The sequence below is a fragment of the Chrysemys picta genome, chromosome 12 (assembly GCF_011386835.1).
Source record: "Chrysemys picta bellii isolate R12L10 chromosome 12, ASM1138683v2, whole genome shotgun sequence".
In the NCBI taxonomy this organism is placed as follows: domain Eukaryota; kingdom Metazoa; phylum Chordata; order Testudines; family Emydidae; genus Chrysemys; species Chrysemys picta.
Genome location: NC_088802.1, coordinates 45,543,307 through 45,564,101, shown reverse-complemented (window position 1 = coordinate 45,564,101; position 20,795 = coordinate 45,543,307). Strand labels below are relative to the sequence as shown.

General features: G+C 41.5%; 1 long non-coding RNA gene across 1 annotated transcript in view; it reads right to left on the bottom strand.

Annotated features, from left to right (window-relative positions):
- The window catches only part of LOC135974504 (uncharacterized), a 142,755-nt gene extending 125,960 nt beyond the window's left edge, over nt 1-16,795 (bottom strand). The window contains exon 1 of the long non-coding RNA XR_010591769.1: nt 16,111-16,795. This is a non-coding gene — a long non-coding RNA (uncharacterized LOC135974504). The remainder of the gene's footprint in view (nt 1-16,110) is intronic.
- Nucleotides 16,796-20,795: the final 4,000 nt, after the last annotated feature.

The window sequence follows — 20,795 nt, the reverse complement described above, 5'->3', positions numbered from 1 at the left end:
AGACAGCGCTTCGGCCACAGGATCAGCCTTACATGATATCGGGTTCATCCAGATAGCAGGTGGAGGAGTGGGTTGGTTGGTTATAAGACTAACAAATCTATTAGATAAAAAGTTACTAAAGACCGATAACAGTTGCACTAGTGAGCACTATAGTGGATAACAAAGAGGGGTTAGAATGGAAATTGGGACTTAAGCCTTATCCACACATTTTTTTGAACCAGTATAACTCATTTGGATAGGGATGGGATTTTCTTAATCAAAATGGCTGCAGTGGTACACACCCCAGTGCGGACACATTTATAGCACTATAAAAGTGCCTTATACCAGCATAGTTTATTTCCCTTTCCTGAGAAGAATAGCTATACCCGTGTAAAGTAATCTTATTGTGATATAATTGCGATGCGTCACTTTAACTATATTGGAATAGTTTGAGCAGTATAATTGGTGTGGGTGGACAAGTCCTTAGTGCTCATATCTTTCTCAAGTTTATTTTGGGATGAATTTTTCCATCCTTTGCCTCTGAACCTGTCCAAAAATATTTTCATGTGCATGAAAGTTTAAGAAAGTTCAGCTCAGTCCCTCTAGGATTAGCATTTAACGCAAAAAAAAAAAAAAATATTGCTAATGTCTGAAAGTCCAGTACATTTACGTACAGTATTTGTAAAGTACTCGTGCAGTACCGCCATGACCACCACCACTCTGGTTACTCACTATCAAATGTCAGTGCCTTGACTGACAAAGCTCGGAGTAACCTGGAACATAACACAAAGCTTTCCAACAGCACGAGCAAACCTAGTAGATAGATTTCCATATTGCTTTCATGTTCCCTATGTATGATTTTGACCTGAAAAGCATATTAATAAATGCTGTAGTTCTCTTTGACTGCATCATATTTATGTCTGTATTAGGTCTCCCAAGAAGGGGGAGGCCAAAACCAGACTAACGACAAAAAGTGTCCCCTTTAAAAATGCCTCCAAACCAACCTTGGCCATCAGAGTTTCTAATTCTCTTATTGTTCTAAGAGGCAGAAAGTCAGTCTCCCTTTCCCTTAGATAGCAGGTTGAGGAAGGAACGCTTTAACAAAGTTCAGAAGGCCCATACCTCAGAGCCTTGAGTCAGAGCAACCGAACTTCTAGACAGAACAAGTCTCTAAAGCTAGTATCCTGGGGCCCAAAACCCATAGCAGTCAACATGGCTGCTGGTCCCATCTCTCTTTTGCTCAGCTTCCTTTTCCTGTTTATATGTAGCCTCAACCTGAAGGCAGGATGCTTCTTGACTGTGCCCAGGCTGCAACTGGCTGTAAGCTCCAGTCTGTCTCTTAAAGGGGTAGCACACCCACCACAATGTCCTCTTCTGAGAGCACCTACCAAAACGTTAGTTTTGGATAGTCATTCTTCCCTCCCTAGATGGGCAGAAAAGGGATTGTTTGATAACAGAGACCAAAGCATAGAGGAATCCTTTCATCAGTCCAAGACTAGCTGGGGAGACCATCCTGTAAGAATGAAATATGGGGTGATCCTTTGAGGGTAAGGTTGTCTCATACGAGTGAGTGCTAAATGGACACACTACTGGAGGTGGCTGAAGTAGGAGTCTGAGACAATAACTAGTACATAATGATTCATAGCTCTGCTCTACAGATGAAAAATTACAGCAATTCATTTTCATTGCAAAAAAGAATTCTGTTAATTGAAAATGAGAATATTGAGATATGCATAAGTGTTCAAATGTTTATTTTATTACTCTGTTTTTCTATTATCTTGAAGGAAACTAATGAACTTCCATTTACAGTTTCCAATTTATTGATATTGACATCATTATAGACAGTTTGTCTATGGTCTATAATTTCTACTTTTTCTTCTGTCATGCTGCTGATTTCCAGATTTTCAGCTCAGTCCTCAATCCCAGCTCACAGAATGGATAATACCACTCTTAGCACACAGTTATATTTGCCATTTGACTTCCAGCAACATGAATCCTGCTGGTGTATAAATAGAAAGCTTTGGAAACCATTGTTTTTAAGAGGGAATTCTACCTATATTTTGTCTAAGACATTGAATACTGTGGAATTAATGCACCAAACAAAATTTTGATAATATATACAAAAGCCTCATTTCTTCCTTCTCCTATGCAGTCCCTTAATAAAAGTTATACCCCCTCCTCCTGTGTAAGAAATTTCTTTTGCTGGGTAATAAAATCATCCTCCTTTTAAGCATTGAGTAAGTAGATTTTTTTTTTAATTGGTTGCTGAGTTTTCATGACAATTTTGCAAGACTAAAACACACACACACAGTGTTCCTGGGGAAAGCTTTCTTGAAAACGTGTGTTTCTGGATCTCTAAGTCAGTCATTATTGGGCCAGACTTGATACTGTCCCTCCTGTATTTCCCTGCTCTCCATTATGAGAGACACATGAAAAACCTCCTAAGAGATCTCACAATAAATGTATTTTGTATTTATCTTCAAAGCATCTTACAAAAGTTAATAAAGCCAGAGCTTTCATTTTCACTGTCATTTCCCTGCCAGTGCCATCTATTCTCTGCCTGTGGCACATAATAGTCTAGTCTCCTGCGGACAGTAATACTTTGGTCTAACTTCAATTGTTGAGTGTAGTGTGCGAGTGCTGGGTGGTGTAGGTGTCCTGTGATATACAGGAGGTCAGACTAGATCTGGTGCTCCCTTCTAGCCTTAAACTCTATGACTATGACCCAGTGGGAAAAAGCAAAAAGAATTTCAATGGGAGTTTTGCTTAAGTAAAGACTGCAGGATTTGTCCGTAAATGGACTTCTGCACATGAACAATCCATTGTCACAAACCAGGGGTCACACTAGAAAAATCCAAAGACAGAGGACATAGTGGCTCCCATCCCAGTGGTGGGAGGTGATTATAATGTTGAGATTAATAGAATTACTCAATGGGCTTAGTAGGCTGTATTTACACTGACAATGGGAATCCACATCCTCCCAAGTGCTCTGCCCTCTGCAATGCATGTGCCATTAACCGGCTACACACAAGCGACTGCAAGGCCCCGACTTTTCATTTCTGTTGCATTTAATATTTTATATGCTTTTTAAAAAGGAAAGAAAAAAAGTTTATGATGGGAGGCTATACAATATTATTTATGAGAGAGGCGGGGAGTTTCTGTGGAGCAGTTACCATCTTACCTACCACATCAATACTGATGCTGGCGTGTAATGGAAAGCCTTACAAAACAGCTTGTGAGAAGCCTCTGCTTCTCCAAAGCAATTTCCAGTGTTGCTTTTCTTCTCCAAAGAGGTTTTTATGGCCTAAGTACATAAGGGAGAGAATGGTACAGGGGATTGTGGATCTGCACGAACATACAATATTGGAGTAAAGCCCTTACATTTAATTTCAGACTTAACCAACAGTAATATAAGGAAAAGAGGAAAGGAAAGTTAGAAGGAGATACAGGGCCCAGTCTTGTCCCCTGCTGTGCTTAGGGTGACCAGACAGCAAGTGTGAAAAATCGGGATGGGGGTAATAGGAGCCTATATAAAAAGAGACCCAAAAATCAGGACTGTCCCTATAAAATCGGGACATCTGGTCACCGTAACTGTACTAGTGCACACATAAGAGGATGGGGAAGGCTATAGGGAGTTCTCTCCCCCACTCATACAAACAGAGGTAGATGTCTATTTAGCTCCTGTTTGAAGCAATGAATTGCTAAGATACCACCCTTATTTTCCTCGAGGGATTAATCTAGATCTTAGAAAGTGCAGTTAGTGTGCTAGCCATATGCCACCAATAAAAGGTGCAGGCAAACTAATTCTGTCATGAGGAGTTCATAGCATGCTCATCCCTGCAACACATTGTGCTGGACCTGCCATAGGACGTTTTGCCCTTCATGAACATGTCTGAAATGTCAGTCCAGTGGCTACTTACTGGTCTTACTTGGGTGTTTACACCAAGGACAAGACTTGGCCCAGAGAGCTTGATGAACTAGTGGGAGTAGGAAACCACTTTAGGGGAATATTGTATGCAATGGCTAGCAGCCTCAATCAACCTTATAAACTCAATGAAGCCCAGGAAAACTTCCTGCATTCAGATGAAGGATGCTAGGCTTTTGCTTCTGAGGGCCAATGCTCTTCCGTATCCATAGTTAACAAATCCATGACCCTCTAGGGCTTCATAGTTGTCATTATGCTCAACATAGGGGAAAGGACATGATTTATAGGTTGAACTTATACTAAGTTTTTATTAGGAAAAATAGAACTCTAACCCTGAAGAGACTGAAATCCTGTGGCGGCTAAGAGTGTTCTTGAATTCACTGCTGGTTAACTGCGCCACCACTGTACAGGCACCCACATCAGTATTTAATGAAGAGCTACGTAGAACTCAGCATTTCTCTTCAGAAGAAAATTGATGCAACCATTTTCTATTTACGTCATTCGTACACACTAGGAATCATTGTGAATCCAAGACACTAAAATTCAGTCACAATTCACATTTTGCATGATTTTGATGCGAGACAATAAGCTCAGGTTCACTGGGCCCAGCTTTGACCCATGGTAGTCTTGGGCAAGGCATATAGCCTCTCTGTATCTCATTTTTATCGTCTGCAAGATGGATGAGACATTGGCAAACAGACTTCCCAATTCCACCCACAAAATGAACTCCACCCAGGCAAATTGCCAAAATGAAGTGCCACTCCCAATAGATTGCTCAGATATTCAAAATATGACTGCATTCTGTCCTGGCTCTTTGAGCTAGACTCCCCATAGGTGGCATCTGAAAACATCCATGGGCTCTGCTGGGTTCAGGAACTGCACGGGTAACGCACACGGCGACCAGGAGGTTGTGTGTTTCTTTCCCCCTCTCTACTCCTTCAATGATCAATCCACTGAGAATGAAAGCTTGTTACAGCTCTCAGCTGGACATCCTGACATTCTTTTAGCTATGAAGTCCACCGTTCAGCTCCTGGTGTCAGTCTAGAATAGCGGCTCTCAACCTTGCCCCTTTCAGCAGTCCGATTTGTCTTGTGTATCCTCACGTTACACAGTCAGGAGCAGATTTATTAGGAAACAAACTGTGCGGTGGCATAGGACCCCCAATGACAGGGGGCCCCCAAAATGCACAATATCTGACAAACTGCCCCCAAGTCTCGGACGATGGGCAGCACGGCTCAGGCAGGCAGGCTGCCTGCATGCCGTAGCCCCACGCCGCTCCCGGAAGCGGCCGGCTGCTGGCACGTCTCTGCATGCCCCTGGTAAGGGGTGGGAGAGGTGGCAGCTCTGCATGCTGCCCCTGTGCCGGGCAGCACATGGAGACCCCTGCCCCTCACCCCCCAAGGGGCGTGCAGAGACATGCCAGCAGCCACGCAACAGGGCTAAGGCAGCTCCCTGCTCGCTCTGTCTCCTTCCCTCCACACCGCTTCACTCCCCTGACCCCTTCCTGCATCCCAACCCCCTTGCCCCAGCCCAGAGCCTGCACCCAAACTTCTTCCCAGAGCTTGTCCCCCACATTCCTTCCTGCATCCCAACCTCCTGCCCCAGTCAAGGTACCTCACTTTATTTTCATTTACTTCCCATCACTTATAATATAGGAGGAGGAGGAGGAAGAAAAAAAGAATGAAAACCGGGGGGAGATGAGAGAGAATGTTCTTTTTCTTGTCTGGGTCTCGGGGGGGGGGGGGGGGGGGGAAGCTCCCAAAAATGAAGTTGCGCCCAGGGCACCACTAACTCTAAATCTGCCACTGTCACAGTACTTAGAAACTACTTGCTGACAAAACCAGATATAAAAATACAAATGTGACACAGCACACTATTACTGAAAAAATGACCTACACACAAACTTACTTTTACCAGTGCAAACCCCTCCATTTACAGGGGCAAGCAAGCTAAACCATTGTATCCACATATCCCCAGTTTAATTAAACTGGTTTAAGTTTGTGTGTTGACAAGCCCTAAACTACAAGTGCAAGCTAAACCAATAAGTTTAAATCAATATCAGTGTCCACACACAAAATGGCACTGGTTTAACATCACTCCTCTAGCTAAACCAGAGTGATCATGTGTGTGGACAAGGACTGACTTGTTTTTAAAAGAAAAGCTGAGATTCCAGAGCAAAAGATAGCAGCTTTGGAGGGGTGCCAGTACACTTTACCACCACATACCACCCCAGTGCAAGCCCTGGGTAGGATAAAACTTACTATACTTCACAGGAGAGTTAGATAGATTAATTCATGTTTGCAAAGCACATTGAGATGCTCAGTTGGAAGGTTCTATAGAAGGATGAAAGTAGGATGTTATTGCTAATAAATTATGAATTAAATGCTTATCAAACATGGGGATTTAAGGGAGACAGATGAAGTTATTTGATCAACTTAATTCCCTTATTTAATGAGTGAAGACTCATAAGTACTGTGCATTTGAATCAAGCTCTTACACAGCTTTATCCTTAAGAAGTAAAAGGCATGACTGTAGTGGGCTAAAGTAGATTTACTTTCCTGGTGTTCTTTGGAATGGATATCTTGCATGATTGAACAGAGCTTTGTTCAATTCTCAAAGCAATTTACCAGAAGTGAGAACAGAACGCTTAGTAAAGCAAGTTGGTCAGTCCTGGATGATTACTTCTTATTCCAAAACAATTACAATGAAGAGAGAACGGGTTATGTTGCTGTAAAAATATGATTCTTTCCAAATAGTAGCAGAGTAACACATGACTACCCAACCAAAGCCACTACACAGAAAACAAAAAACAGATCCATATCATGCCAGAAGATGCCTTAATTCTATTTTTTTAAAAGGTACATATGGAGAATACATACCTCAGGAGACTGGCAATTATGGAGGAAAAGTTGTTCAATTTTACATTATCAGTTCAAACCCCACCAAGGTCATCAGTGTGCAACTCATTTCTGTCTTATGGCTCTCTGGTGGCCTTTATTAAGTGAAATGGTGGTTTCAGTACTGTCCCTGGCAGAAAGATAATCACATCACAAAACCCATCACATAGCTGGCACTGGGGAGAACCATGACTGGGGAAAAAAAAATGTGTGCATCCTAAACCAAAATCGCTAGTCTAGACAAGACCATCGGAGTACTACTCCCAGTAGGTTGTTGGAAAAAAATCAATTGCCATTGGTTGCATGGCACCTGTTCCATAGACAAAGACTATTTTGGTCCTCAGTTCTGGAAGGATGGACTTTTGGTTAAGACACTAGACTGAGACTCAGAAAAATTTGGTACAATTCCTGGTTCTGCCATATATTTAGTCCCTCTTTGCCTCAGTTTACAAATGGGGAAATTATGGCCTAAATTTTCAAAGGTTTCTGAGAACTCGTATCTCTGAGGTCACTAGAAGCTGAGGGTACTCAGCTGAATCAGAGTCTAATATTTCCCTGTCCCAGAGAGGAGATGAAGGGGTAAGTTTATTGTGTGAGGAGCTCAGATAGTAGAGGTCACAGAAGGAAATCAAAAGAATTTAATACCTTACCTCCATACTAAATTTGCCCCCAAATAAATACTCTTTGAAAAGGGCCGAGAGAAGTTTGAACTGCTGAGATTTTAGAAGTGGCCTCATTTAGCTGAGTTTTAATCTTTTATACAAAAAAATAAAAAAAAAATAAAAACAATTTTTCCTTTTGAAAGTGTGTTGAGCCCACAGAATCTGTAGCCGTCAGCAGATCATAAATATGAGACGGAATTAGTCACATTTTCCAACATACTTAAAGCTACTCCTTCCCTGCATTGCATGGGCATAATATTATTGCAAGAGGCACAGAAATATTCTTTGCTTCCCCAACACATTTGCAGGGAGGATTCTTGTCTACACGAAGCACTCAAGAGAACCAGAGGGGGCGGGAAACCCAGCTATCACAACCGCTGATACACTTTGACACAAAAGGGAATGGGTTGCTGGATAGGGCTATGGCCAAGAGCACAAGCTGTGATTGGCAGCGCACGTAAGCAAGGAATGCATACAGCTCTGTTTCAGAGAGGCATTGAAGTGCACCTGACTCACTCTACACTTTCCAGTTCTATACTGCCCTGATTGGATATCAGGGCAGTCCTGTCCTTTAAATCGGCTTCTGTACCCAATGACTGGAAGTTAGCTAATGTAACGCCAATATTTTAAAAGGGCTCTAGAGGTGATCCCGGCAATTACAGACCGGTAAGTCTAACGTCTGTACCGGGCAAATTAGTCGAAACAATAGTTAAGAATAAACTTGTCCGACACATAGAAAAACAAACTGTTGAGCAATAGTCAACATGGTTTCTGTAAAGAGAAATCGTGTCTTACTAATCTATTAGAATTCTTTGAAGGGGTCAACAAACATGTGGACAGGGGGTATCCAGTGGACATAGTATACTTAGATTTCCAGAAAGCCTTTGACAAGGTCCCTCACCAAAGGCTCTTATGTAAATTAAGCTGCCATAGGATAAAAGGGAAGGTCCTTTCATGGATTGAGAACTGGTTAAAAGACAGGGAACAAAGGGTAGGAATAAATGGTAAATTCTCAGAATGGAAGGGGTAACTAGTGGTGTTCCCCAAGGGTCAGTCCTCGGACCGATCCTATTCAACTTATTCATAAATGATCTGGAGAAAGGGGTAAACAGTGAGGTGGCAAAGTTTGCAGATGATACTAAACTGCTCAAGATAGTTAAGACCAAAGCAGACTGTGAAGAACTTCAAAAAGATCTCACAAAACTAAGTGATTGGGCAACAAAATGGCAAATGAAATTTAATGTGGATAAATGTAAAGTAATGCACATTGGAAAAAATAACCCCAACTATACATACAATATGATGGGAGCTAATTTAGCTACAACAAGTCAGGAAAAAGATCTTGGAGTCATCGTGGATAGTTCTCTGAAAATGTCCACGCAGTGTGCAGAGGCGGTCAAAAAAGCAAAAAGGATGTTAGGAATCATTAAAAGGGGATAGAGAATAAGACTGAGAATATATTATTGTCCTTATATAAATCGATGGTACGCCCTCATCTCGAATACTGCGTACACATGTGGTCTCCTCATCTCAAAAAAGATATACTGGCACTAGAAAAGGTTCAGAAAAGGGCAACTAAAATGATTAAGGGTTTGGAACGGGTCCCATATGAGGAGAGATTAAAGAGGCTAGGACTCTTCAGCTTGGAAAAGAGGAGACTGGGGGGGGGATATGATAGAGGTATATAAAATTATGAGTGATGTGGAGAAAGTGGATAAGGAAAAGTTATTTACTTATTCCCATGATACAAGAACTAGAGGTCATCAAATTAATAGGCAGCAGGTTTAAAACAATGCAGCGCACAGTCAACTTGTGGAACTCCTTACCTGAGGAGGTTGTGAAGGCTAGGACTATAACGGAGTTTAAAAGAGAACTGGATAAATTCATGGTGGTTAAGTCCATTAATGGCTATTAGCCAGGACGGGTAAAGAATGGTGTCCCTAGCCTCTGTCTGTCAGAGGGTGGAGATGGATAGCAGGAGAGAGATCACTTGATCATTGCCTGTTAGGTTCACTCCTTCTGGGGCACCTGGCATTGGCCACTGTTGGTAGACAGGATACTGAGCTAGATAGACCTTTGGTCTGACCCAGTACGGCCTTTCTTATGTTCTTATGTCAAGCATCATTCTGCTCATGCCTTTTCCTGCTCGGCCACATTTCATGAAGGCAGGTTTCCCTCCCTAGATTTTAATTAGCATGTGACTGAGGTTTTTGGCAACTCCTCATCTTCTATACATGAAAACATATAACATAGCTGATTTTTATTTATTTATTTTACAACAGTGCTCTTTGATCCAAACAAAACTGAAATAGTAAAAGGTAAGAAACCTCCTAAATGAAGAGGATTTTCAAATTCCTTAAAAGCTTTTTTAAGTGGATTTAGTCAATTCAGAATAGCAGAGATTACATAAAAGAAGGTTAAACAAAAAGATTTGCAGTAACACAGGGAAAAGTGCAACTTTGAAAAATAAAGTAGAATGTTCACTAATTTACGTTAAAGGGAGAACTTGACAAGCCTGAGAGATACACAAGCTTTCCTTTTCTTTCACCAGCAGAAGTTGGTCCAATAAAAGATATTACCTCCCTCACCTTATGTCTCCAATATTCTGGGATCAACACAGCTGCTACAACAAACACTGCAAACAGGGGAAACTAGATATTTATCTTCAACTGTTTAGGGGCAAGACCAGGGGTCGGCAACGTTTGGCACATGGCTCGCCAGGGTAAGCACCCTGGCAGGGCGGGCAAGCACCCTGACGGGCCGGGCCAGTTTATTTACCTGCTGACGCGGCAGGTTCGGCCGATCGCGGCCCCCGCTGGCCGCGGATCGCTGTCCCGGGCCAATGGGGGTGGCGGGAAGCCGCGGCCAGCACATCCCTCGCCCGCGCCGCTTCTCACTGCCCCCATTGGCCCGGGATGGTGAACCGCGGTGAGTGGGGGACGCGATCGGCCGAACCTGCCGTGTCAGCAGGTAAATAAACTGGCCCGGCCCGTCAGGGTGCTTACCCTGGCGAGCCGCGTGCCAAACGTTGCTGACCTGGGCAAGACTCTGCTGTTGAATCTGGATGGCAGATTCCAACTCTTATCACCTGTTTTACCTATGTGGTTGCCAACCCCTTGAATGGAAGATGCTCCGTACATGCACGGATCATGATTTTTAGTTATATACAACTCCCCAGAAAACTAGTGATATGCTATACTGACCTCCTCTCAATGGTCTGCTGGACAATCTTCAAAAAAATCCCAACTCTCTCGTGGATTTCCCCCACCCCTCCACTCACCCATCATTTTCTCCTAAGCTTTTCCTGAACACTCTGAGCTTGATATCATTTTGACCAACTACTAACCATTCCTAGGGCTACCACATATTTTTGTATATTTAGTGCTTGTAAAGTTATCTTACTGGAAGCAAAGGATACAGAAGCCTTTGGTTTACCCACATCACAGGCAGCATCAATGCAAATTTCACATTGCCAACCATTAGAGGCTGGGTCCAATTCTCTCCATTGCCTTACTCGTTGGGCCACTCTTTACCTCTGTGTCAAAGGTTGAATAAGGGTAGCCATTTACACCAATGTCAACTTGCACATGTATAAATGACAAGGTCTAGGAGCATCAATCTAAGGGTATACAAGGGTATTTTAACATCTGTCTCTCATTTTTTAGTTTCTCTGCAGATATCGCCAACCAGGCTGCTAATCAGCGCTAAATCTGGCAATCATTTTAGGAGAAGGACACCAGTCTACTAGGGAATGAAATGAAACCACCAACTTATTTCACATCCACTAGAACAATGAGCCGTCAGTCATCATTTTCCATCTACCAGCCTGGATTTGAAGGGGAGGACTAAATCATTCCCAGGAGAATTAGTCCACACCTAACTGTAGTGCAGCATTTAGACAGACCACCTGTGCTCCCCATCACATTTAATCCACCAACTAGCTCATCACAGCATGCTCTGAACTCTCAAGGACAAGCTGCAGATCAGCATTTGAAACGACGTTTCAGCTTTACGATGGTTTAGTCTTTGGAAATATATTTTTTAAATGAATTAAGTGCTGCTGAAGTGCTGCCATCTGAATATTAAATAAAACATCTGCTTTCGCTGCCCGTTTGCACCGAGGGGCACTTTGGAGAGCCAGGTTATTGTGATTTATATGCTACTCATGTTCAAAAACAATTACTTTCAAATGAAGCTGACATCATTTGTCCTGACATACTGTAGCTGTGCATAAAACTCTCTTGTATCTCTTGATTTTTTTCTGAATTAATCTGCTGGGTTATGAAACCTGCTCATTTTAAATTTTAGGAAGATTGCATCTTTTTTTAAAAAATCCCCCTCCCAACACACACTTGAAATACTAGAGGCTTTCATGAGTAAATGCTAGAAGCAATGCATTTGTCACCTGTAAATGAGAAAAAAAATGAGTAAAACTGGAGCTAGATTAAATCTCTTATGATTTTAAGAAATTAAAACTCTTTAGGTCAGGATCTATGTTTGTACAGCACCTGGCACAATAGGGTCTTGGTCCATGACTGGGATTCTTAGGCGCTAATGCAATACACAACAAAAAAAAAAGGGCGTGGATTCAAGTCCTGTTTGATCCAAACTCAATATTCATTTCATCCCATGCCCACTTTAGGATTAACAACCTGGAGCTTGGAAGCTTTTCAAACATTGTAAATGTCCCCTAGACCAGTGGTTTTCAAACTGTGGGTCACAATCCAGTACTGGAAGTAACTGGGTTGTGGCGACTCTGGTCAACACCGCCGACTGGGCTGTTAAAAGTCCCATCGGCGATGCTGCCCGGCTAAGGCAGGCTAGTTCCTACCTGTTCTGACACCGCGCTGTGCCCTGGAAGTGGCCAGCAGCAGGTCCTGCTCCTAGGCGGGGGCCACAGGGCTCCACACACTGCCCCCGCCCCAAGCAGTGGCTCTGCACTCCCATTGGCAAGTTCCCAGCCAATTGGAGCCGAGGGGGCGGTGCCTGTGGGCGAGAGAACATTTATCCATGTTAACGCATGCTTCCTTTAAGTGCAGAAGGCTCACTTTTTATAAAGTTAATGCACTTTGGGGCGGGCAGCAAACATTTCCATGAAATTTACTCAAAAATATGAAACACTTTTGCAAACTCCAGTAAATTTTTCCCTGTTCAGAAAAGGAAGTCCTCTTTTTATACAAATCACACATCTTTCTTTTAACCTGAAAAGAACCATGTGGGTAAAGATACCACAGAACAAATATCCTCACAGAGCCTAAGTACCAACGGTAATTCTGCTAAGAGGGATGAATGATCACATACATAAGAGACATATCCTAATTTATGCTGAAACTGTGTCCCAAAAAACAAAATATATGGGGGCATTATTCAGGGATATGTTTATAACATGGTTAAGTGCCATCTACACAATAAGACCTTGTCATGTTTTTCCATACACAAAGAGCAATCTGAATGACTTTTCTTTATAGGAAACAAACTAAACAAAAAAGAACAAAAACAGTCTTCAAGGGCGAGAGAGTGCACACAAACGAATGCATCTCTTCTCTACAATATGCTGCTGCAATGACTCTGCCTCACAACATGGCTGCCTATCTCACACTGTTTTTAGAAATTTAAAGTTGTAGTACATGGAAAACAAGGCAAAAAGGTTACATTCCTAAGCCTACTATAGACATGACCACCTTTTAAGCATGTTTGGGCACAGCTGGGTTTAACAGATTTTCCAGCAAAGTTGATTTTTGTAGGAAGATGGAACCCAGCTGGGGGTGGAGCAGCCAGGTGATAACACAGTTAACAAACTTGCTAAAACTTTGTATGGCAGACACACTAACAATTAAATGGGGTGCTTATCAAAAAAAGCTTCCACCACCATAGCTGTGCATTTCCTATCTGATTCTGATACATACATTTCTGACTTTAGTGAGCACTAATTAACAACAAGCAAACATTTCATTTTATGCAACCATGTTATGGAAGGCTCAATTTAATTCACTGAGGAGGAAGGTGAAGTATAGCAGCTCCCTCTTGGGCATGCTGGCAGTCTGTAATTAGCTCTCATCCTAACAGTGCAGCTGTTGCTAGTTGACTGAGAGCAGGCAGAGACAGTTGACAGGAAGAAGCTGGGAGGCAGGGACAAGACCAAGCAGCCATTGGGCAATAACACCCCAGTTTCCTGTCCCTGGAGCCCTGTATGGATACAAAATTTGTATCTACATCCCATCTACAAAAATAGTCTGCGGATATAAAGCAGATATCTGTGGATCTGCAGGCTGTACCTGTCCTACCAATGTTTCCTCCTGCTTTCCAACCTGACAGTAGACTACTTTCTGGTCAATGACCCCCTAATGGATCCTGGGATCCAAATGTTGTGAGTATCAATGGCATCTCATCATCAATGGATCCTGCTTCACTTAAACTTTGGCCTAGTCAACCCCATGACAGAGGTAACATTTCCCAAATAAGTGACCAATTTTAGATTGACTTAAACATCCCTGGAACTTCCAGGCAACCTTTTCAAGTTCTCTGGAAAACTCTTATCAGAAGCAAAGTTACCAACAAATGTGATGACCTAAAACATCAACTCTCGCTATTAAATTACTGGCACGCATAACTGTTTAGGGCCAAACTCTACCCTCCATTATATGAGTGCAATTTCACTATCTAAAAAGGCTCTTAGACTTAACACATCCAAGGTATTTTGTAATGGTTCTCAGTAGCTAATAGGCAACTTTTCAGATAGCATGATGAAAGACCTGAGATGTAACCAGGTTGTAGTCCAAAATGGAAAAATTTGTACTCTCTCCTATAGAGTTTAGTAGGATCAAGGTTTGACCCTATGACCAGTGCACCTACAGAAAGCTTTTTTAAAAAACAGTATTGTACTGAATTCCTGTTTTCACCTGATCCATATCTGAGAGACTTGGCAGGGGGTGAATAGCTGCAGGTGAGGTTGTCATATGTGTTACTTCCCAGACTATATTGTTCAACAGCTCTCGAAACAGAAGGAACGAATTCCACGTTTGTCATAACACGTTATGAGCTGAGCACCTGTAGCTCCCATTGACTTTTGTTGGAGTGATGGGTAAAAGTCAAGCCCTATATAACCTAAGTAAAGGCCTGATCCTACAAACCTTCACTCAATGTTTTGCCTGAGTAAAGGCTGCAGAATCAGGCTCCAAGTCAGAAAGTCAAAGGAATTAGTAAACTCAAACTACTTAAGTTACATTTAAAATTCCCATCCACCCATAGCATTAATTTGGGGAAAAAATTAAATATATACAATGGACATCATTAGACTGGTCTTGCTTCTGCTACAATACTTAATGATGCTTAGAAATCCTATGGTATCTCCCGGAGTGCAGAGAATGGCATTTGATGTTCATGAAGTCTTAAGTAATTAATTATGCCTAACAAAAGAGTTAACAATAAAGTAGATGTTAATAGCTGGAGTAAATCCATCTTTTCATCTTCATCACTTGGATTACAAACAATTTTTAACAATTACCATCAGAATTTACTAAATATACTTTTTCCGCAGGTTTCCCTCTCCCCTCCTCTTATTATACCTAATCTTCGCATATTTAGTAGCCAAATACCAAAACTTATCAGAGATTGATTTTGCCTTGTGGGGATAGCATCTCCATTCAGTTCTCACTTCAGCTATCATAATAACTCAATATGTTTCACAGAAATGTGAACTCTGGCTATGTCCTTGAGATCAAGGGATCATTTGCTATTAAGATGTGGGCAAACTATCAGGGAGAAAACTAATGAAGCAACAATATACTCATCAAGCAGAATGTAATTTAACTGTGAAGCAGCCCCATTGGAAATGCTAGATAACTTTGCTTAGACTTACAGCAGCAGCAAGTGTTAACCTACAAATATGAGGAGAATAATTGCTGCTAAGTGTGCTTAGGTTTCCCCCCCACACACACCACCCCATGTTTGACAAGTGCTAGGGAGGAAAGACTCCCAGCGGACAGCATACCAGGGAGTGGGGAATCTGACAATCTACTGTGTTTGGGACCTCTGAAAGTGCCAAGCAAGAGGGAAATACTGATCTTCTTTAATAGTAGGCATATTAAAGACAACAGCCACAACTAGCCACAACAAACAGGCTTCCATACACCCAGGAGAGCCGCCAGCTTTTCTGTAGCCCTAGATGGCAGAAGGTCCTGCCCCGAAATGCCGCCCCCCACAGAGGCGGCGGAAGGTCCCGCCGCCAAAATACCACCGTGGTCGCCACCCCCCAAATTGTAGCGCCCTAGGCGATCGCCTAGGTCGCCTAATGGGTTGCGCCGGCCCTGCATACACCTGGAGTAGCAGCTTTGTATTGTTTGCTTACCAAGATATACACCGTACCTAAAATTGTCTATTTCTTTCCTCAATTATTTCAATTATTTTATTAGTACAAATAAAAATTATGGAAAAGGAAGGATGTTCCCTTTGACTTTTGAAAGTCTTCCTTGCACTGAGAATTTCTTCTCTTGAGGTTTAAGAGTGAGAAATGGATTCAGATGGTGGATGAAAAATATCTAACTTTCCTTTAAGCTGCCAGTTTGGGCTAGCTTCTTCCAGAGCAGAGGAAAACATTAACTTTGTGTTACTTTCCTACATAAGGAATTATCCAAAAAATACAGCTTACCTCCCACTGCACTGGAACACTGGTATTTCTCCAATAAAAGCAGAAGCTCCTACCTGAAGAAAAGTTACTTGTTACTCCTACCTACTTGACTCTACAAACAAACATTGAATCTCCTTACAGCGACTTTCTGTTAATTGGATGCTATTAGGCTCTAGTCAGCCCCACAGGTGCCTAATTTCAGACAGTCACTGGTGCAGTAATTTGCAGCAGTAAGGACTGAAGCAGAGACCTGCAGTTAAAACCTGCCTTTTCACTTCAGGCAGGAATTTGGGCTCCAGTAAAATTCTCCAGAGCTGGGCTTGAATATGATCTGGAACATGGGGAACTAGAGCCATGGTTTGTTTGTTTATCCATTGTAGTGTGTGTGTTATAGTCATTTGTTCTGGGATCCTTTCTGAGAGTTTATTCCAGTAATTCAGCTGATGATAGGGATCTGCTAATGTTGGGATTATTCTAAGCAACTAAAATAGTAAGGGGTCCACTATTTTCAACAGGAGTTAGGCACCTAAATATCTTGGGCCTAAATACCCCCACTCATAATACACATCCTTTCATTGTTCAAGCACTCATTTGTTCATAGTTTTAGTTGGAAAATATATCCTACTCTATAAATTAAACATTCCAGAGAATCTCTCCCTCTAGGAGGGATCAACATATGGTAAGAACCAAGAGGCAAGCTTGAAATGCACTGAAGTGAAATTTGGTTCAATTATTTTAATTGCACAGAGGTGATGAAATCAATTGCTTGAGGATTTATTCAAATGGTTGGTGAGTTGTTGCAGCTGTTTTAAATTAAGAGGTATGCTCAAGAAATGCAGTTTTTACATGTATTGCAGAGTTGGGTTTTTTTTTTTTCCCTTGGGTGGAGGTGGGGATGTTTTGTGCATGCAACTGGATTTTGGATATATTTATTGAAATGCAATGAATATAGATCACCAAAGCAATAATAAAGTAAACATGTCATGGAGATAGGTATAATCATGATTGAATGTCAGCACTGCCCTTAATTGATGGTTATTGATATACTTATTCAGTATATTGGTATAGTATGTAGGTATCTTTTGAAGTCATTCTCATGTAAAAACACTATAAGATCACTCTTTGGCCTTTTGGCTAAGCTCAGCTGTGACTGTTGGGTAATATCCAAAAGATCTAGAGCCCTGTGCGGATACAAAATTTGTATCCACGTGTGATCTGCAAAAATGATCCACAGATATCTGCATATTTGCAGGGCTCTACAGGTATCCTCTAACTGGGGAACTATATTCTGCATCTGCTGGGCATGGGATACAACAGTACTTTTCCATCTGTAACCTTAATTATCATAACAAATTATAAGGAACAAGTCCTTGATTGGGGTGGTGGAATAAATTACTTAACTGGTCTATTTCATTTTATAATTAATATTACTTATCCTTAGTTATGTACTGTATATATTGGTGAATCCAAGGTATTAGCATAGCTTATATTTTCAATGTTCAATATGCCCATCAAAACTGAGGATTTATTTACATTCATCTTACACGTGGAATGGCTTTGGGTCCAGATTTGAACTCTCACTGCATATATAGCATGGAGCCCCCAACAGCTGTCTAGGCTCCATATATGTGAATGCCCCTGCAAATCTTGAGGGCAGAAACCTCCCTCACAAGTGGCAGCTGTATAGCACCTATACAGCTACCCCATCTCGCCTCATCTCCTGCAGTCAAGTCCAGACATAGCTAGTGCCCTTTACTACCATGGAAGATAGGCCCAAGATTCAAAAATGATTACAGCTGCCAGACAGCAGACTTTATAGGCATCAGCCAAAATAGAACTCACAACCTCTGGCTTCAAATAACACAAGATTTCTGCCACAAGAGTTAAAGGAAATTTTACATAGGTAGCACTAGAACCAGAACTTTTATACTCTGTGGTTCAACCACTTGAAGGAAATAAAGTTACATACAGAATGACAGCTTTGGAAGAGTGATATGATCAGAATCTTAGGATGTTACCCAATACTAATAGCAGTCCACAGTTCTAAAGCTTAGAAGAAAAGAGAATTTTAATTAGAAACCCCTTCCTGATATCATGTTTTGTCATTTAAACTAAGATAGCATTCACACAAGAGAGACTTGTAAATTAAAGGACTATTTGAGAGTGGCTCTATTTTACTTTAGAACACTCCTATTTTATAGGGAGGTGAGCTTTTCTTCTCTCACAACCAAAATATAATTTTTGTGATACCTCAATGCAGAACGTATGGAAAGCTCTCTCAATCTCGGTGTTGGGATTTTATTCCCTGGTGACACTGGTATTTCATTGTTTGCGGTAGAAAAAGTATTGTGCTTGCATGCTGAAAATATATCAACCCTCTTTTATAAAACTAAAACAAAACAAAAAACCCATAGTTAGCTGTTTCTATTGCTTTCCATAAGCAGTGGGAGAAAGCAGGATGGTTGGCTTTATTAGTTATTTGGAGGATTTCTTTCACAAAGTAAAACAGTTCAGACAGGCTTTGGAGACTTGTTCACTTTACAGTTAACTCCGATAGCCCAGGCCACAGTGCATGCAGCTATACAAAAAGCATGTATTATCCATTAAGCCTATTTGAAACTATTGAAACCATCCAATGGCAACATCAATAATTTCATATTAAACACTAGATGATGAGGCTCAGCTTTTGTGCATGATACATTCAGGTGAATGAATTTACCAACCATGTATTCAGTACATTGATAAGTCACCTACTGGTGACATTAAACACTGTGCCATGACTGTATTTGTAACTTCAACAGCTGTTGTTTTGTGGTCAGAGGACTGGTTTTAACACAGCACTCTGGGACTTTGTTTGCCATGGAAGGACCAGGCCATCATGACAACTACAAAACTGGAAGACAGCAGGTTTATTGCATCCTAGAAATCTAGGGTGACCAGATGTCCCGTTTTTAAAGGGACAGTCCCATTTTTGGGGACTTTTTACCCCCCACCCTCTTTCCCATTTTTTCACAGTTGCTATCTGGTAACCCTATAGAAATCTAATGTACAGTACATACTGGCATGCACGTCCTGGGAGAACTTTCTGGTCTTTGCAGTATTGCTAAAGAGAATTCACACAGATGGCTGTAATCACTATACTTAATAATAAATGGAAGCCCAGTGTCTTTATTTCCACTCATAACATCTTATTCTCACTTCACTTTAGGTGGAATTGTCCAGGCTTGCTTTATTATCCACTAGGTCAAACCAGACACCTAATATAAACAGAGGTATCCAAGGCATCATATATAGAGATAGCAGAATGTAACAAGTTACTGTCTCTGACATGGTGGAACAGATTACCAGGGTTGGTACATGAGCTCTCCAAACACCATCACTTGTGATTTAAATAACATGTGAAGATAGAAGGTCCTAGAGAGCTTCTGATCTGACTTGGGCAAATGTAACTCATCAAGAAACATCAGATCCTATTCTAGATTCAGGTAGGATTATTATGATTTATAGGTGATCGGTTCTTATGTGCCCATGACCACAGTCTACTGTTACAGCATCTGCTTTTTCCATGTGCCTCCACACTTTAGAGTTGCATGTCCTCTCCCTTACCTCTTTCCAGCAGGGCCAAAGAAACTTACCAGTTTAGACACAGGGCTGAATTTTCCACAAGAATCTGATGATCTGCAAGATCTCTATCCATTTTAGCAGAAAATTGCCAGTGCTTCCCGTTTAGCTGGAAATCCTCTCTTGACAGAAGTGTCAGTTTCCAATAGAGCGCTGTTCTTTACAAAGTCTAAATACTCATCTTCACAGTAATTACTGTAAGTTCCTTAGGGAAGGGAATAGATTGGAAGAGAATGAATGGAAGATCACAAATGCCATTCAAGGAACAGCAGAATTAAAAAAGGAAACACAGCATTCACCCACACAGAGTTTTTGGTGACCCAATCCTAACAAAAGTTAAGGCAGCATGGGCTAGTGTTTTTAACGAGAGATTGGAAGTCAAGAGACCTAGCTTGTATTCCAAGTTCTGACACCCTGTGTAACTCACCTAAGTGCTCTGGACCTCCTTTTCCTCTTTAAGCGAATATTTCTACTGCACTTACTCAATGACACCTTGTAGATTCTCAGATAAAAGAGGCTGGAAGTTCACATGATTGCAACCGAAGAATATGGTAACAGCATAATAGGATGATTTTTGAGCTAAATACAAATCTGTTCTCTGTTTGCAGTGTTGTTGTAGCCAGGTTGGTCCCAGGATTTGAGAGAGACAAGGTAGGTAAATCCATAATACTGTAAAGCCAGCACCTTTACTATTCTTTGCACTTCTGTAACATTTGTCATCCAGGGATTTCAAAGGATTTTATAAACATTAATTTTGCTTCACAACATGCCTAGGGATAAATGTGAGTCTGTAGTACAGCCTCGAGAATGAGAGACAGGGAGAACAAAGAAACTAAAAATACTTCCCCTACCTAAAAAAGAGAAATACTCAGAATCAAAATGGCCTTCACAAAGCTACAACTGCTTGTCTTTCCCAATGTAAAGAGCCAGCATGACAGTCTGGAAATTTGTCTATGTCATATTTAGGAATTCTGGCTGATTTTATGAAATTGCATCCACACAAAGGGGCTGGCTGTATTACCGTTGCATAGGCAACAGTCATGCTGGCATTTCCTACCTTTAGTGTTTGACTTTGCAACCTTTTA